The sequence below is a fragment of the Mustela nigripes genome, chromosome 14, assembly GCF_022355385.1.
Source record: "Mustela nigripes isolate SB6536 chromosome 14, MUSNIG.SB6536, whole genome shotgun sequence".
In the NCBI taxonomy this organism is placed as follows: Eukaryota; Metazoa; Chordata; class Mammalia; order Carnivora; family Mustelidae; genus Mustela; species Mustela nigripes.
Window position 1 is genome coordinate 66,468,408 of NC_081570.1, and position 18,640 is coordinate 66,487,047.

Consider the following 18,640-nt stretch of genomic DNA (forward strand, 5'->3'; position numbering starts at 1 on the left):
CATTTTCTTTACTTAAGTACATCAATATGGTATGAACTACCAGCAAACCAGCAGATCAGTATAAAAATATTTTCCCTAATTAATTACTGGTACCTTATTACCTGGCATTTCCTGGTGTTAAATCATCCCAACAGATCGACACTCAGTCTCATTGCTTCCGATATGCTATGAATCCGATTATATTGAAGATATATGCATTTATTACTTCTTGTAGCGTGGTCTTAATACTGTTGTTTCAAGTACCAAATGAAGTTAACTTTTAAAAGGTAATAATCCTCTTAAAGTATACATTAGGAAGACAAAAGCAGTTGGAATGTCTCCAGATGTAGCAAAACCAAAGTAATGAGCATAAAAGAAAAAATAAGTACTTTTTGTATTTACCAGCACCATGGCAGATTACATTTTGATGGAAAATATTGACATTATTCATATTAATTAAATGCATCTTATGTGTGTCATGATTTAGTAATTCAAAGTAAAGTTTTTAAAGTCAATTCTAGAAATGAAAAATCTATATGAATTCAGCTATAAAGTTAAATGCTTCAACCTCCAGCATTTTGAATAAAACTGCTTCTACTTTTCTGTTAGATTACTTAAATGCTCTGAATTTTTGGTGTTTCTATAATTACATTTTAGATACAGTTTTACCTGTTTCATCAAAAGTAAATTAACAGAAGAGCAAATGTTCTATAAATGCATTTGATTTTATGTTCTATGAAATTTTAATCACAAAAAAATGCTAAGACAAGGATAAAACATCATTTTTTCTAGAACTTTAAATATAAAATGTTAGGATTTTGAAACTCCTTTGATGAATAGCACTGAGCTCTGAGCACAATTTTCCTTGATCTCTACCAAGAACACAGGTAGAAAGGCCAAAAAAGATACATAAAAGTAATTGCTGATGTTAATTGTTTTCCCTCAATGACCCTTATCATCACAACTTACACTCTTAAAAATAATAATACAACTAGAGAAATAGCTTTCTGGTATCAAGCATCTACTATGAACTAGATATTTTATGGACATGATCTCAAAGACTCCAATAGTAGCCAAGTTGCCCTCAAGGGACTACATTATATTATATATAAAACACACAGCCTTCAAAGGACTATTATTATATAGGTATTTTATAGGTAAAGAAACTAAGTTTCAGACTGAATGGTAAATTGTATCATTATCGTTAATTCCTTGAGACTTCCTGTACCCATGAACTTTGTCTTGGGATAGTTACTTTGAAAAAAGAAGTGGCGTATATTTTTCTATTCTTTGATTGAGGATGACTCCCTTTGGAAAATAGAATGTGTGAAATTTTAAGTCTAGGCTTTATAAGGACTGGTGTGTTTCCACTTCTTGCACCATTGCTATTGCAATATAAAGTGCATATCTTAGCTTGCCTGCTAGTCCAAAATCAGTAAGGAAAAAAAAAAAAATGGGTCAATGCTGCCCCAGCTGATACACAGACCTGCAGTGAGAAACAGAGCTGCTTAGCTATTATAGACTGAAACAGGGATTTTCAGCTAAAGTCAGTCTAAATCAGATAAACTCTAGCTGGCCTCAAGATACATTAATTACAATAGATTATTGTAGTTTTAAAGCATGATATTTTGGGCAAGTTTGTCAAGCAAGAATAGCAAATCAGTCCAAGGAAGTTAATATTTGCTCAGAGTTTCACAGCTATTATATGGTAGAATCAGGTTATAAAACTAGGATGATCTTAACATCGTGTCTCAAATTCTTAAGCATTATAATTCTTTTCTTATTGCCAACTCTTCAAACTATCCAGAGTCAGTAATGACAAATACGGATGTACTTCAGGACCATAATCCAAGCCAGATGCATGCTCAATGCAGTGATCAGACATTCGGGTCTCCTGACACAGATCCAGTTTTCTTATTTCCTATCGTAATTATTAATCGTGCCTGAAAGTTCTAGTTATTATTGTTTCATCCTAGTGAACACATAAATCTAGTATTAAGTCACTGTGTGTTGTCTTCACCCTGATAGAGAATCAAAGATAAAGAGCCATTTGGAGAACGAAAATATGATTTGATGTCAAGGAGGAATGGAAGGGAAACTAGAGGCAATGTGACCCTCAAGGCCATCTTTCCATTAACTGTGATGGGAAACTGAACTGAGGAAAGATGATCAGTTTTATACCTATTGATTTTGAGGCCCCCAATGGGGTTGGGGGGGTCTTTATTCATATAAAGATGTTTTAATTTTGGATGTTTTAATTTTCCAGTGGGTTTTAGTCAGTGGAAGAATCCATCTGAGAGGGGTGCCTGGGTGGCTCAGTGGATTAAGTCTCTGCCTTCAGCTCTGGTCATGGTCTCAGGATCCTGGGATCGAGCCCCACATAGGGCTCTCTGCTCAGCAGGATCCTGTTTCCCCTTCTCTCTCTCTGCCTGCTTCTCTGCCTACTTGTGATTTCTCTCTGTCAAATAAATAAATAAAATCTTAAAAAAAAAAAAAAAAGAATCCATCTGAGAATCTGGAGAGTGAAGTGAGATTGATCCTCAGCCTCAGATTAATAAACCCTATCATTTGGACATGAAATTAGTCTCTATAAACCTTCGTTGTTCTCCCATAGTACCAGGAAGACAATACTATACCATTCAATTCACTGGGTTATGAGATTAAAGGAAATAGTGTTTGTGGAGGTGTTTTACAGTCAGCAATGTTAATTTTAGTTTTAAAGACTATATTATTGCAGTAATGAGGCCCTTCAAGTTTACTATTAATTTAGCATAATATATTTAATTCTGGTATATTATATTTAGATGAAAAATGTGAAAATGAAAATCCAATTCTGATTATCCATGAGCAGTAAACATTGTCTTTATAGATACTGTTAATACTGTGACTCTAATCTCTAGCCATCTGTATTTAGTAGCACTTATACACAGTAAGATGAGGACCCAAAGCCTGTAGCTCTCTGAAATCTGTGAAGATACTTGGATTTAACAATGTTTAAATATTCCCTTTATATATTTTGATACCTTTAAAATCATTAACCCATGATAACTAAAAATGTTTAACTTAGGACTTCTGTTTCTGGGTATGGTAAAACACCTTGTATCACATAAGCTGGACTATTTTAAAGCCAGATAACATTTCTTTAGAAATTGAAGAACACTGGAGAAAAACCAAGGTAGGAAGGACCTGAGAGATTATTTTCCAAAGAAGAATGTAGTACACAGAGGTGAGTCTAACCCTCTCCACCATTTCTCTAATTGGAGAAATTGCTGATTCCCAACTTGAACTTTGAAAACCATGCAAAGAGTGAAATTTACAGGAAAACCTGGGTGACTCAATCAGTTAAGTGTCTGACTCTTGATTTGGGTGCATCAGGCTCACGCTCAGTGTGAAGTCTGCTTCTCTCCTACTCCGTCTGACCCTCCCCCTGCTCACTCTCTTTTCTCTCCCTGTGAAATAAATATATAAACCTTTAAAAAAAAAGTGAAAGTTTACAGATTTTAGCAGCCTTATTGTGAATTCTTGAACTGAACTGTAGTCTGAGGCAAAGAAACTAAATAGAAAGTAACTTTTGAGGGGAATAAACAAACAAAAACAAACAAACAAGCAAAATAAGCAGGATTTTCCAGACTCCTGAACTGAAGGAAAGAGAAATTGGAATTCAGGGACTATTTTAAAAAGTAGCTCTGGTAAAAATATCAGGCTTTCAGTTGTGACCCCTAAAAGGTGATGTTCTGGGAGTAATACCAAACCAGACAAACAATCCCTCAGAAGACTTAAAATTTTACTGTCTATCCCTTTGACCAAGTCAACTTGACCTGCTTTTTTATTTCATTTATTTTTATTTTAGCAAAATATACATAATATAAAATTTACCATCATAAGACTTTATGTGTACATTTCAATGGTATTAAATGCATTCATCACAGTGTGCAACCATCGCCAAAACCCATCTCCATAACTCTTTTTATCTTATAAAACCAAAGCTCTGTATCCATTTAACAGTAACTCCCCATTCAACTTGATTTGCTCTCATTCAAATTAAGTGGCTAAAGAAGTTGAATCTTGTCTGGCAGTAGATAATATCTTCCTGAGCCTCTACAATATTACATATCAATTCTCAGCACATTTACTTTAAAAATAAATAAGACATACCACTTTGGAAAAATCTTTATAGCAGTGCTCATTAAAACTTAATATATACAATCCTATGGACAAAAGTATCCAACAAAATCGCTTTCATACGTGAACAAGATATGTTTCATATGTTCATATGTTTCTTATGTTCATGTGAACAAGATATAGATGTTCATAGTGGAATCATTAGAGCAATTCCAACCAAACTGTAAGCAACCCAAATAATCATCAATAAAATAATAGATAAATAATTCTTACATATTCATATAATGAAATACTACCATGCAATGAAAATGAATAAGCTTTTTCTATATGCAACAACATGGAAGAAACTCACAGACCTAATGCTAAACTGAAGAAGGTAGACATAAAAGAGTAATTACAGGATGCCTCCACTCCCACCCTGCTCAGAAACAGACAAGGGTGATCCCTGGTAATAAAAGCCAGAAGAGTGGTGCCACTTGGAGATAAAGACTAAGAGGGCAGGAATGAGGTTTCTGAAACTTTGTTAATGTTCTATTTCTTGCCTGGGTAGTGGTCCACAAATATGCTTACTTTGCAGATTTATCAAGTTGTATGCTAAAGCTTTAAAAACTTTTCTGTTTATGTGTTTTGTTTAAAAAAAAAGTGACTAGAAATGTGCCTAAGATAGCATTTTCATTCACCTATTTGCTCTACCAGTTATTATTGCATAAAAGCTATCTGATATTTGCACATTAGGCAAATGAAATGTAGTGATGCATTTAAACACACATAAGTTGGAATTTTTTGTAAAGGATAATATATGTTTTTAATAAATTTTTCATAGGCAGTTGGGTACTTTTTGCTTATTTTCAGCATTCCTCTCATTTTTTTGCTTTTGATTTCTAATTGAACCATAACAAATTGTTACTTCTCTGTTTATATTTAAAATGTCCACAAGGTGCTTACTCTGTGCTAGACACTGCTTTAAGCACTTAGCTATTATTTATTTATATTATTTGGTTTAATCCTTGCTATAACCACAAATATTTATGTACATAAACATATATTTTAACAGCATAATATAAATGTATATATATGTGTGCATACATATACTATTTATCTTTTACATGTATATATTTTTTGTATATGTGTATGTATGTGTGTATATTATATATATATATCTGTGTCTATATTAATCTATTTCTCTCTCTACATAATTACCAACAGCACAATTATAAACAACTATAAAACCAATGATAATAATAAAATATGCATTTAGCTTTCAGGTAAAAGGGGATCAGGATTTGCAAATGTTCTTGCATTTTTTTAGATTATCCTTTAGATAATATAAATGCTTACTTTTACTTTAATTTAAATGCTTACTTTTTTTGCAAGATCAGTTTATCTCTGTCAAATGACCTTTCTAATTCATTAACACTTATCACTATTACAATTATCTTTATACTTTTATTTTACATTTATACTTATGTGTTTATTTGTATAATGTCTATCTCTTCCAACGAGCTGTATACCTAGGGTCTATAATTCTGTATACCTAAAGTCTAGAACAGTTTTTTTGTTTTTGTTTTGGTTAGGTTTTGGTTTTTGCTTAAAGGTGGTATTCAGAGTGCATATTGAATGAATTAATAAGGGAAGAAATAAATCAAGATAGGAAATCTAAAAAATCTTATAGTGATATCACACTTTGTGAGGCATCTGTGCCTTATCTTTAGGTTTCAGATGCTTTAATTTGAGGATTTCCACCAGAAGTAATACCAGAAAAAGCATATTACATTACACTTTCAGTTGCTTGCCTATCCAGAACTCTTAACCAATTGGAAAAAGACATTAAAAAAAATAAACTTTAAGTCAACTTTTCTCCTTAAGACATAGGAATTGTGAGCATAATAATAAGTGTATGACAGATAAAATTTCTCAAAAGTAAGTCTCAATCTGTGGCGTAAAGAAATACATATTTTAAACAATAGGTATGTAGAGAAATTACCTGAGTATGGTAGCTTGAATCCAGCTACATACTCCAATCTTCATTTCAGTCTCTTTCACTGAATCGCAATAGCTCCCAGCGACCAAGATCAGCTGCATTCAAGAAATGCTTTGGGTTCTTATAAAGGAAATTTGGTGGGACTTCCTCTCTTTTTTCTATGTCCTGGGCAAAGACCTAGGAGGAGCCTCTGGACACCTGAGTAGAACATAAAAGAGGGGAAACACAGGAAGACATTGTTTAAAGATAGAGTAATAAGGAGGGGCACCTGAGTGGCTCAGTGCGTTAAGCCTGTGCCTTGATCCTGGGATCAAGTCCCACATCAGGTTCTCTGCTCGGTGGGGAGCCTGATTCCCCCTTTCTCTCTGCCTGCCTTTCTGCCTACTTGTGATCTCTCTCTCTGTGTCAAATAAATAAATCAAAACCTTTAAAAAAAAAGATATAGTAATGAAGAATGTATTGGCATAAAGCTTCTATGAACATGTCTAATTTTCTTAGTGACACAAATGGAGTTGAAATGTTGACTGCTCCACCTCCCTGAGGTTGAGACACCTATGTGATTATATGTATATGTATATGTATGTGTATATATATGTACATATATGTATATAGATATATGTATATGGGAAAATTCTAAATATTAAGACATAAATGACTCATCTTAGAAAAATATTTAACACTAATGGTAACAGGTTAATATCTTTAATATAGGGAATTATTTAGTGGCCAAAGAAAGACAAATTATATAATAGAAAAATAAACATGATTTGTTCAGTGAAGTATAGGTAATGTACTGAAGAGCAAACCCAAAGGGATACAAAACTTAAGTAATTGTTCAAATTTGATAGTATTTAAGAAAAGGCAAAATAAAGTAAATGATATCATTGTATGTTAATCTGAATGTCTAAAATAAATAAAGCATTGCTGGTATATGTGCACTTTAGAGTGGAAAATAGTCTTTAAAGAAACAGTAATGCTAAAATAAAAAGTATTTCTTATATCACAATCTCATTCTGGGGATTGGAAGATATTCAGTCTTCAGATATGGAGATGTAAGCACAAATGAGTATACATGAAATTATTTTTTTATAGAAGCATTGTTTGAAATGACAAAACACTAAAAATGAGTTTATGTTTTAGCTGAAAATGATTAAATTTTGGTACAACTCCAGGGAATATTAAAATACCATGAAAAGAGTGAATTGAACAATGGTAGTTACATGAAATATTTAGGGAAAAAATTAAGTTTCATAAACATGTATAGAAATGACTCTATTTCTTGTAAAAATAATTATTGAGTTTATGTATTCTTATGAATATATATATATATATATGTGTGTGTGTGTGTGTGTGTGTGTATTTCAATATACAAATTAGAAGGAGGAGGGTTGCTCCTGTCTTGATGTAAGTGGAAAAGAATAAAATTGATAGTGAGCAGCTAATGATAAAAGTTACATGAAACAAAATTAAACAAAGAACAATAAAATATAATAAAGACCCATGGTGACTGGGTGGCTCAGTAGGTTAATTATCTGACTCTTGATTTCAGTCATGTCATGATCTCAGGGTCCTGGAATCAAACCCCACATAGGGCTCAGGGCTCTGTGGGAGTCTGCTTGAGAGTATCTCTCTCCCTCTTTCTCTGTTCCTCTCCCCAGTCATACTCTCTTTCTCATTCTTTCCTCAAAATAAATTTAAAAATTTTCAAAAAATATATATTAAAGACACACACATACCAAAACCTGCCAAGCATATATGCTTATGCTCTTATTATCTGTTTGTTGTCTTATCCATCTTCCTAGCAATAGCCAATTTCTCTTTGTCCACAAAGTCTATCTTCTTTCAAAAACTAAAAGTGAGTAAGGAAGAGTTAGGGTATAGGCAGGGAGAGGTAGGAGGCCCCTGACCAGCTCTGGAACTGTTCTTGTCATGCAGAGATGCTGAAACAGAGCAAAACAAGAGATAAGGGCAATGAAAGAGACAACCCTGTCCTGGAAGTCAGGGGATATTATTAATGGCTGTTACATTATAACCACAGAAAATGACCAGACCTCAAAGTAAGCCATGGGGCACCTAGGTGGTTCAGTCATTAAGCATCTGCCATTGGTTCACCTCATCATCCCAGGGTCCTAAGTCCTTGCATTGGACTCCCTGTTCAGCAGGAAGCCTGTTTCTCCCTCTCCTACTTGCCTTGCTTGTATTCCCTCTCTCAATGCCTCTTTCTCTCTCTGTCAAATAAATAATAAAATCTAGAAGAAGTAGAAGAAGAAGGAGGAGGAGGAGGAGGAGAAGAAAAAGAAAAAGAAGAAAGCCATTAAGGATGTTATCAATAGCCTTGCTCAAACCAAGATGTCACAAGAATTTCCAGCCACAAGCTTCCTAGTCAGTTCTCAATAAAACACTGTGGGTCATAAAAGCTCACAGTGGCAACCTATTCGGGATTCCTCTTACTCTAGAGCTTTTTGTTTGTGTTCTCACTTTCACTTAATAAACTATCACTTCACCCTTTTGTGCCCTTGAGATTCAACCTTTGACTCCGTGAGATAAGAACCCTGTAACAAAAGCACCCTATCAATTTTCCTTCTTTAGTCTTCATCATCATTTTTTTCCTTTTTCCAGACTCTTTTGAGACTATTGCTACCTTCAGCCATACCCTATCCCCCTCCGAGCAAAACTCCACAAAGCGCTATTCATGTTCTATAGCAGATCACCAAATATGCTCTTGTTAAATTCAGAATGACCTTCATATTGATAAATCCAATGGCCAATCTTCCATTTTCCTCTTACTTGATCAATTAATACTATTTAATTTATTAGATAATTTCCTTTCTTTTTCCAAACACCTTTTTTTTTCCCCTTGGCTTCCAGGACTGAATTCTTACTAATAGATTGTCTTTGGATCTGGCAATTTCTTTTTCCACATTTGACTGAACTTGCAATGTCAGAGAGTTCCAGACTAAAATATTCTACCTGCTGTGTTGTCTGCTGGTGTCTGTTCTCTTGGTTATCCCACCTAGGCCTGAGGCTTAAAACAACTTCCCTATCACAGTCTTGACAATGCCATCATTTTATCCTTGCTTTTGCTTGTTTTCTCCTTAGATCCCTATTTAATCATTAGTAAATCTTATATATTCTGCTTGTAATATACATTCATAATCTGACCACTTTCCATATTTCCATTACCACCAGACTTGTAGGAGAAATCAATAGTGTGCAACATTGGTAAAAAAAAGTCCTGTCTGGAAAAAAAGAAAAAAAAAAAAGTCTTGTCTGCTTTTCCACACTTCAGTTCTGTCTGTAACACAATGGATTGAGTTGTCAGATGTGTCTCTCTCTGCTTAATTCCCTGCATAAGTGCAAAAGTCAAGATCCTCACATTGGTTTTTAGTCTTGTGTCTCATTATCTTCACCCTTCCCTACTTTATTTTTATCTACAGCGTTTTTATTAACATAAACACAACTTATATTTTTCCTTTTGGTTTCTGTCTGCTGTCTGTTCTAGAATGGCGGGTAAAGGGGGAGGAGGCATTTTTGTACACTTTGTCCTCTGATGTTAAACCATGCCTGACATATGGCTGGTAATTAGTAAGTGTTTAGAGAATAAACAAAGAGATAATATGATCTAATGTATGTACCATCATAAAAATAAATGCATGTGTATAAGGAAATATTAAAAATAAAATAGGGCACCTGGGTGGCTCAGTGGGTTAAAGTCTCTGCCTTCGGTTCTGGTCATGATCCCAGGTTCCTGGGATCGAGCCTCACATTGGGCTCTCCGCTCGGCGGGAGCCCGCTTCCTCCTCTCTCTCTTTCTGCCTGCCTCTCTGCCTGCTTGTGATCTCTGTCAAATAAATAAATAAAACCTTTAAAAATAATAAAGTTAAAAATGAATGTCTATGCAGAATCTCCTGTAATTTCAATACACTTGAAATATATTAATCTCAGGAAGATATGTTATGATAGTTTAGTATTTCACAGAAATATAAGAAAATGGATTACTTTGGAACTTTTGAGAGATCTTGAACCATATGAAGAAATTATTGTTATCTGAAGTTTTAAAAGGGTTAATGGAACTTTAGAGTTTTAAAGGGCTATGTATAAAATTAGAATGTTTTTACTATTTTAGAGTTTGCTTTCAAATATCCAACAGCATAGTCTCCGGGTTCTTCATTCCTAGTAAAGCTAAGTAAAGGTTGCTTTGCCTATTATAAAAGTTTAAAGTAATCATCATGAATTTAGCTAATAATGGAAACTTCATTTTTATGGATTTTAAAATAAAGTATGAAACATTCCCATAAGCACACTCTTCTTATTATGTTTTGGAAGCATTTCTATGTGAAACATAATTTTTTTGTTTTACTTTTCAAATAGAAAGTACTAAAATTTTTAATTTAAAATGATCAATAAATAATAGGAATATTACATAAGGCTTTCACTTCTTAAACTGACACTCAGAATTCTTTATGATTTGTAATAAGTATGAGAACAAAAAAGAGGATTAAACATTGATTCCCAATAAATTGAAAGGATTAGTGTTTTCTTTGGCCTAGAAACTTGCTGAGAAACTCAAGATAGACTGGCACATTTTAAAATGGTAATTGATATCTTAAAAACACAAAACGTTACAGGTTTAAAAATGAAGACTTATAGATGAAAAAAATGACAAAATAGCTCCTCTTTAATACCATCTTTCAAATAGCTGAATAAGTAATGCACATTTTTAAAATGTGAATTGCTGATGTAGTGACAATACAGTTTCTACTAAAATGAACTATTTATTTACTCTATTCAAGATAGAACGTGATTCCTTGCAAAGCATTTTATGGCTTTTCAGAATGAAAGACTTTGGCAGCTGTAAGAATTTTATCTATATATAAATGCATAATTTAGGAAAAAATCACCTACATGCACAAGGGCTTTTCTTCCTTTTTTTTTGTTTTTATAATTTGTTTTATTAAGTCATGGTAAATATGGGCTTAGACTTTCTTGGACTTTTAAATCATAGTTAATTTTACAAGTCACTTAATAAATGAATAGATTCTTAAAAGTGAGGTCTGCTTAATAGATGGGCATTACAGTCTGGCTTTAATTATTTGTAGGCAAACAGTTGAGAAACTATCACAGTTTCTGGTTATTAAGAATGGAGTTTTGAAGAAAAAAAATGTGACCTGATAGATTTACTAAAGGCTCTGATTTGAATCCCAGCTTCATCATTCTACATGTGCGTGGTTTTGAATAAATATTTATTATGCCTGAGCATCAGGTTTCTCTTCTGAGCAGTAAGAATAACCGCGTCTAATTTAAGAAGTTTGGGGATATTGCATGTGAAAACTCAATATACAAAGCAAAGTGTTTTAGTAATATGTATCATTATAAGAAAGGAAGATACTTAGAAATATATAAGACCATTGAGTAAATTCTTCATGAAGTAACAACATAAGTTGTTCAGAGTAATGATCCACCTGCCTTTGGTTTACATGGTAATGGGTATCACTGAGAATTTAAAGGATATGTTTAGAGATTAAGGAGATGCAATTGCTGTGTGTGTGTGTGTGTGTGTGTGTGTGTGTGTGTGTGTGTGTGAATGTGTGTGTGTGTGCGTGTTTTTGTTTAGAACTTCCAAGGATATGTCTAGACTATGGCAAGCACTCAGAAGGAAATTGGGGGGGAAAAAAAAAACAAAACAAAACATACAAATATATGTTTTTGTGTTTTTTTTTTCTCTTAGTTTAGGGCATTTTAAGGATTCTACAAATTTCAGTTGCTTCTTCAACTAGTGCCAGTGGACCATTTCAAGTGAATTTTTCACTCAGACTGGTTGATTTTCTGGCCCATTAAGACAGCTGATTCAATTCAACTGAGTTTATATAGCTTAATCCCCCATGCATGTTGATTGTCCTACCAAGTGGCAGCAGGCCACAGTCACAGGTAATCTTTCATGTAATTCTCTCATCTCCATTTGATATTTCTTTGCTTTTCATATAGGGTTGGGGGTGAGATTGCTTTTGGGCCCGAAGTCCTTGGAATTGCATCATTAGGTGCTGAAAATGATAGCCGGAAAACCAACAAACTTAATTTTTTGCTTCTCATAATGGCATATCTCTGTTAATGGAGAGTTGGTTTGAGTTCCACTGCTGGGCTCTGTCTCCAGGAATTTAAGATATGGGCTGCAGTGCTTGCCTTTGAAGTGCTTTGGATTTCTTAAAAAGTTATCTTTAAAAAAAAAAATACTGAGTTTCAGAAGATAATAGAGGCCTTTAATTCAAGAGACCTATATATGGATAAACAAATTTAGTGATTTATTATTTCTACATCCAGAAAAAATAATCTGATTAGGAAAAACTATCTATAGACTATGATCTTTGTATGCTTTTTTATGGATCATATTAAAAAGTTGCATTTTATGCTATGTGCAATAGAAAACCATGAACAGTAGAGTTACATCATCTTAACTGCATATTAGAGATTACTCTGACTCTATGTGAAGGATGATCTGTGAAGAGACAAGAATGGAAATGGATTAGTACAAAGCTATTGCACTGATCCTAGTGAGAGATGAGGGTTTTTTTTTTTTTCTCTTTTTTTCAAACTTTTACTTAAATTCTAGTTAGTTACCATATAGTATAATATTGTTGTCAGGAGTAGAATTTAGTGATCTACCAGTTACTTATAAAACCCAATGGATAAGGGAGTTTTGACTAAGATTGGGAGAAACAGAGGTGAAAATGCTTATATTCTACATATAGCTCAAGAGTAGAGCTGAAAGGCGATGTTAATTAATAGATTTGTTGCAGTATGTTAAGAACAAAGAATTATGGTTGAGTGTTTGCTTTTTGAGACATAGAGAAAAAACAAAATCAATGGGATGGAAGAGACTACAAGAATCCTATTTGGAGATAGAAGTATAAAATGCTCTCTTTAGGTAGAACAAGTTAATTTTAGAACAATTTATAATTGGGACAATCAAGTGGAGCTATTGGGTGCTAGTTGGGTATATGAGTTTGCATTTCAAGGCAAAGTCTAGGCTTCAGTGAGAAGTTTGCATGTTAAATATTCTAAGCCATGCATTTGGATAAGATTACAGAGGAGGAGAGGTACTATGGTTGAATTAAATTCCTTCTATTTGAAGTAGTTAGAATAGTTTCTTTTTATCTGTTTGGACCCTAACTGATAAAATAACATATATAAAATTTATATAATATATATATATACACATATATATTATATATAATCTTTATCACTTATGTATTTTATTTAATATATATATATTATCTATACTTACAACAAATTACATGATCATGTATGACAGTTGTTACTTTTCATGAAGAACAGTTTAACTACAACAGTTTTTGCATAAATATGGGTTATTAAGTATACTGGAAGCAGAACTTGCAAGCATATTTTCTCCTATTGTTGATTTTTAATATTATTATTTCTTTCATGGCTGTGATTTTCATGTTACTTATGATGCTTAATTTGTAATCCGAGAGTTCAGCACTATTGTTTTACATTTCTTAAATATTTCCCCTAGTGTTCTTGATAAAACAGTATTACCCCTTTCTGAGATGCTCTCCTTAAAGAAACTTTTGTGTTATTTCCCTTCACCATCTAAGCTTATTTTTGTGTTCTCGTCATTACTTTTTCCCTCTGAATGTATAAAACTTTACTACCTTGATAATCTTCCTTTCCCAGCATGTCTCCTGTAATCTAGTTCACATTTATCTTAGCACCTCTGCAACTCATGTTTACTGCATATTTATGGTTAACTCAACCTTGTCCCTCTCTTCAGATTATCACTGAAACATATTTTCAAATTTCTACACTTCAAGCATTTGCTCCTAGCTGGAGAAGCTTTGCAAAGAGAACTTTTAAAACAGGAATATATTCTTTTATTGTTTGTAACTTTTTAAGAACATTTTTTTTTAACTGTGGCCATTCACCAAATATTTTAAGTTGACTTACAAGGAATGGTATAGTGAATGATCTCTTCCAGGGTAGAACCGGAACCTGTTATTATAAATGACAAGAAGACAATCCCAGCACAAGAACAAAAGTGTCCAAAGATAGAATGAACTGTTTCTACGAGTAAAGAGTTTTGCAACCCTGCAGGATGGAACGAAATCAGAAGGAATACTGTTTGATGCCTGTGTTATAGAGAAAAACTGTCAGGGAACAGGAAACATTGTGATTAAGACCACCATTTTGAGAAAGACTCAGAGACAGACAGACTTATATTGAAGTCCAAGTTAAGACATTTTGTAGCTATGTGACCTTGAGCTAGATACTCAACATCTCTGAGCTTCAAATTCCTCTACCAAAAAAATGAAGTTAATGACCTTTGTGGGTATTGTGAGGCTTAAATGAAATTCAATGAGAGACTGTAAACTAATTATCACAATGACTACACATAGTTAGCTCTGAAAAAAAAGTAGCTATTATTATTTTTAATAGATCAAATTGGTTGATTTTATAGACATTTCCAATTATGAGGATCTGTGATTACATAATTCCATTAGAACAGCAAGTTCCTCCAGACTCAAAGTTATATTTTAGGACATGGAAGAAGTAAATACAGAGATTATTTAACCATTATTATTATTATTGCTATTATTGTTATTATTTTAAGAAAATAATTATATGGGATGTTAATGTCTTCCTCTGTGATTTATGCAAAGATGCAACTCTATACATATATGGATATCTTGATTTAGGTTTACTTATATGGATATAAGTACCCATTAACAGTTTTTTAACATTAATGTGTAAAACCAGGGGTGGAAAAAGTATTTTCATGTTATACCTTAGACCTATCAAATAAGCATTAGAGATTTGGGAATATAGGTTAAATTAATGTCAAAAAGCAGACAATAAAAATTAGCAGAGCTAGCACTATTTAACTTATTTGTCTTAAACATAGAGAACCCACTAAGAATTTAACAACTTCTCCATGATTGATCTTCATAACTAAATTAGAAATGCATGTCATCCTTATTTTTACAGGTGAAGAAATTGAGGTTTAAGAGATTAAGAGGTTAAGCAAACCTTAAGAGGTTTAAGAGGTTCCAGTGTGAAAGCTTTAACAAATGAATGTGTTTAAATGAATTCAGGTCTTAACTTTTAATGTCTAGCTTTATGCTTGTATACAAAAGAGTTGCTCCAAATTAGTAGAGTCTGGATTTTGTAGAAAAAAGGCTAATTTGAACAACTGGAAAGTCATGATAATTTTAGTTTAGAAGGTAATGCTGTTTTTGGCTTTCAGATTGTATCTTCTAGCTAAATTCACAGAAGTTTGAGGTGAAGAAAAGGTGCAATGGGTGACCTAGTGTTGATTTTGCACAACTGGATTTTCTCCAACCACATTGCTCGTCACCCCCGACAACTCCCCTCCATCACACACACTTAGTCTTATTCACTTCCTTATGTGAACCTTTTAGGTGAGCTATAGGTCAAAGATTTTTGAGATGCACAGAAATGCCAAACCAAATTGTACAAACCTGCAATATGTCTCTTTATTTTTTTTAATTTTTTAAGTTTATTTTCAGCGTAACAGTATTCATTGTTTTTGCACCACACCCAATGCTCCATGCAATCCGTGTCCTCTCCAATACCCACCACCTGATTCCCCCAACCTCCCACCCCCCGCCCCTTCAAAACCCTCAAATTGTTTTTCAGAGTTCATAGTCTCTCATGGTTCACCTCCCCTTCTAATTTCCCTCAACTCCCTTCTCCTCTCTAACTCCCCATGTCCTCCATTCTATTTGTTATGCTCCACAAATAAGTGAAACCATATGATAATTGATTCTCTCTGCTTGACTTATTTCACTCAGCATAATCTTTTCCAGTCCCATCCATGTTGCTATAAAAGTTGGGTATTCATCCTTTCTGATGGCGGCATAATACTCCATAGTGTATATGGACCACATCTATTTTTTTTTTTAAATAAACTTCTTATTTCAGAATAGTTTCAGAGTCACAGAAAGGTTGCAAAGAGAGTTTTCCTCTATCTCACACTCAGTTCCTCCTATTATTATCTTACATTACTATGGGGCTTGTTCTCACAAAGCAATAATAATAAATTATTATCATCGAAATTTCATACTGCTTTCAAATTCATTCAGTTTTTGTCTACTGTGATTTTCCTATGCCAGAATCCCGCTCAGGATACCACACTAAATCTAGTAGCCATATTGCCTTAATTCCTAGACCTCAACAGTTTGTCATGCTTTCCTTGTTTTTGATGACCTGTTTCCTTGTTTTTGATGTCCTCCATTTTGAGGAATACGGGCAAAATATTTTGAAGAATATTGCTCACCTGGGGTCTCTCTGATATCTTTTTCATGATGACACTGTGTTAAAGGTTTTAGGGAGGAAAGCCACAGAGGTAAAACAGCAGTTTCATCATATCACATTAAGGGCTCATGCTACCAACATTCATATTATCACTGTTGACATTGACCAGGTCACCTGGCTGGGGTAGTGTTTGCAAAGTTTCTCCACTATAAAATTATGATGTTTTCCTTCTTTCCCTATGTGCTCTTTGGAAGGAAGGCACTATGTGCAACCCACACATTAAAGGGTTCTTCTGAAAGGAACATTTGTCCATTCTCTCCAATACCTTTTGAGTTTTAATAGCCAAATTTTACAGAGGACACATATTTTTCAATACCACTATTTTGGCCCATGAATATATGGCCACATTTATATCCATGAATGTTACAACAAAAGGATGTCCAAAGGCAAGTTTCCAATTACATGACAGATGCAGTTGGTAGAATGTCATTTTTGCTTGGACATGTTATAAAAATGGCTCAGAGTCCTCAATGTCATGCCCTGTCAGCTATCCTGTCTGCATGTGCTTTTCTGGAACACATTTCTGTAATGCCTTTAATGTTTGGCTCTTGATGTTACCGGTTTTGAATAGATAATACAAAATATCTGGCAACAGTGGGAGAAAATAATGGAGAATGAAGCAAAATGAATGAGAAAAGCCATTATAATGGAAAAGAAGACATCACAGTATAAAAGTCAACAATTCCTTAACAACCATATTAATTTTTGGTAATCAGCAAGTGGTTGTTTTAAGGATTTCATTTCCCAATGTGGTTATTTATGCAAATATATAGGTAATTTATGACACATTTCTTCCATATTTAGATTTGTGATTGACATAAATGTTATTTCTTTAAAAGGAAACTGGCTTCCTACTAGCATAATTTTACAAAACATTTGATTTTCAGGAATGGAAATAGCCATATGTAAACAGCATTCTGGAAAACACTAGAGGAGAAATTTCCATAGTTGTCAGTGAGGGAATTCCTTGTGACACCTGTGATAAATACTGGTCTCTCTCACCCTGGATGTACTGACTTTTAAAGTCAACCTGGGATACAGGATTCCCCAGGCAAATACTATTCAAGTTTAGAAAACCCTAGTAATTACCTCCAAACTGGCCCCCAGGCCAACACCAGACAAAAGGTCTAAGAAATATACATCCTCAACCAATATTTTTTCACCAAAATTATATCACCAAAAGTATATTTTTTCACCAAAAGTATATTAATAGTAGATCTTTTGGGTGGACTAGAACAGCAAACTTCTAAACTAACTCTTAATTAACACACTTGATTTTTAGTAGTTTTATCTGAAACCAGTCTTTCCAAATTAAGTTCTATCAGAAAACAGCCAAGTATTAAGACTTGGACTGGATGTGCCAGTCTACTGATGTACACAGGTATTCAAAACCTCCAATACCCGATTTCTGGAGTCTGCTTTCTCAGACTGCTTTCTCTGACCTGAATATGGATATTTATCAAATGAATGAACCATAACAATAATGCCAATACAAGTTGTACATTTATATTTATTTAGTTATTTTTAATTAAAATTTTTGCCATATCCCTGTAACAAGGTGGGCAATATCTACATCAACAATTTTATCCCCGATTATAAATACATGACTGCACAGAGTTATTTTTTAAAAATATAAATTCATATGGAATAAACCTAAAATAGTTTTTTTTAAAATAAATGATGTAATGACCCATTGTTACATTGTTTTTTCAGTCATTTATGAATTACATTATTAAACTAAGGAAAACATATCTCCCCTGAGCCTCTGAGATAATTTCTTTAACTGTGGAGCAAAGGGAGTGATGTATTCTGTGGCATCTGGACCTGGTGTAGCTCGTGGCTGCAAATGTTATTCATAGTCATATAAATATCTAATCCCTACAAATCTTGCGGAGCTATTTGCCTCAATGATTTACTTCAATAGTGAATTACAGATTGATTCTGAGTCATATTAAAGGTATTTCTGTTAAAATGTAGATTTTAGTTTCCCCAATGTCATCTTATCCTCATGTTTTAGTACTTATTGAAAGGAAATGTTCCAAAGATTTTTGCTGAACCACTCATTATTTTTGAGCCTATTAAGTCTGTGTCTTGCTGCTATTGTATTCCTAAACAAATACACAATCTATTTGTCCACTTTTAATTTAACAATTGAACACACTGTCAGTTGTTCCCAAGTGTTTTCTGACAAAGTACCTGAAATAAATA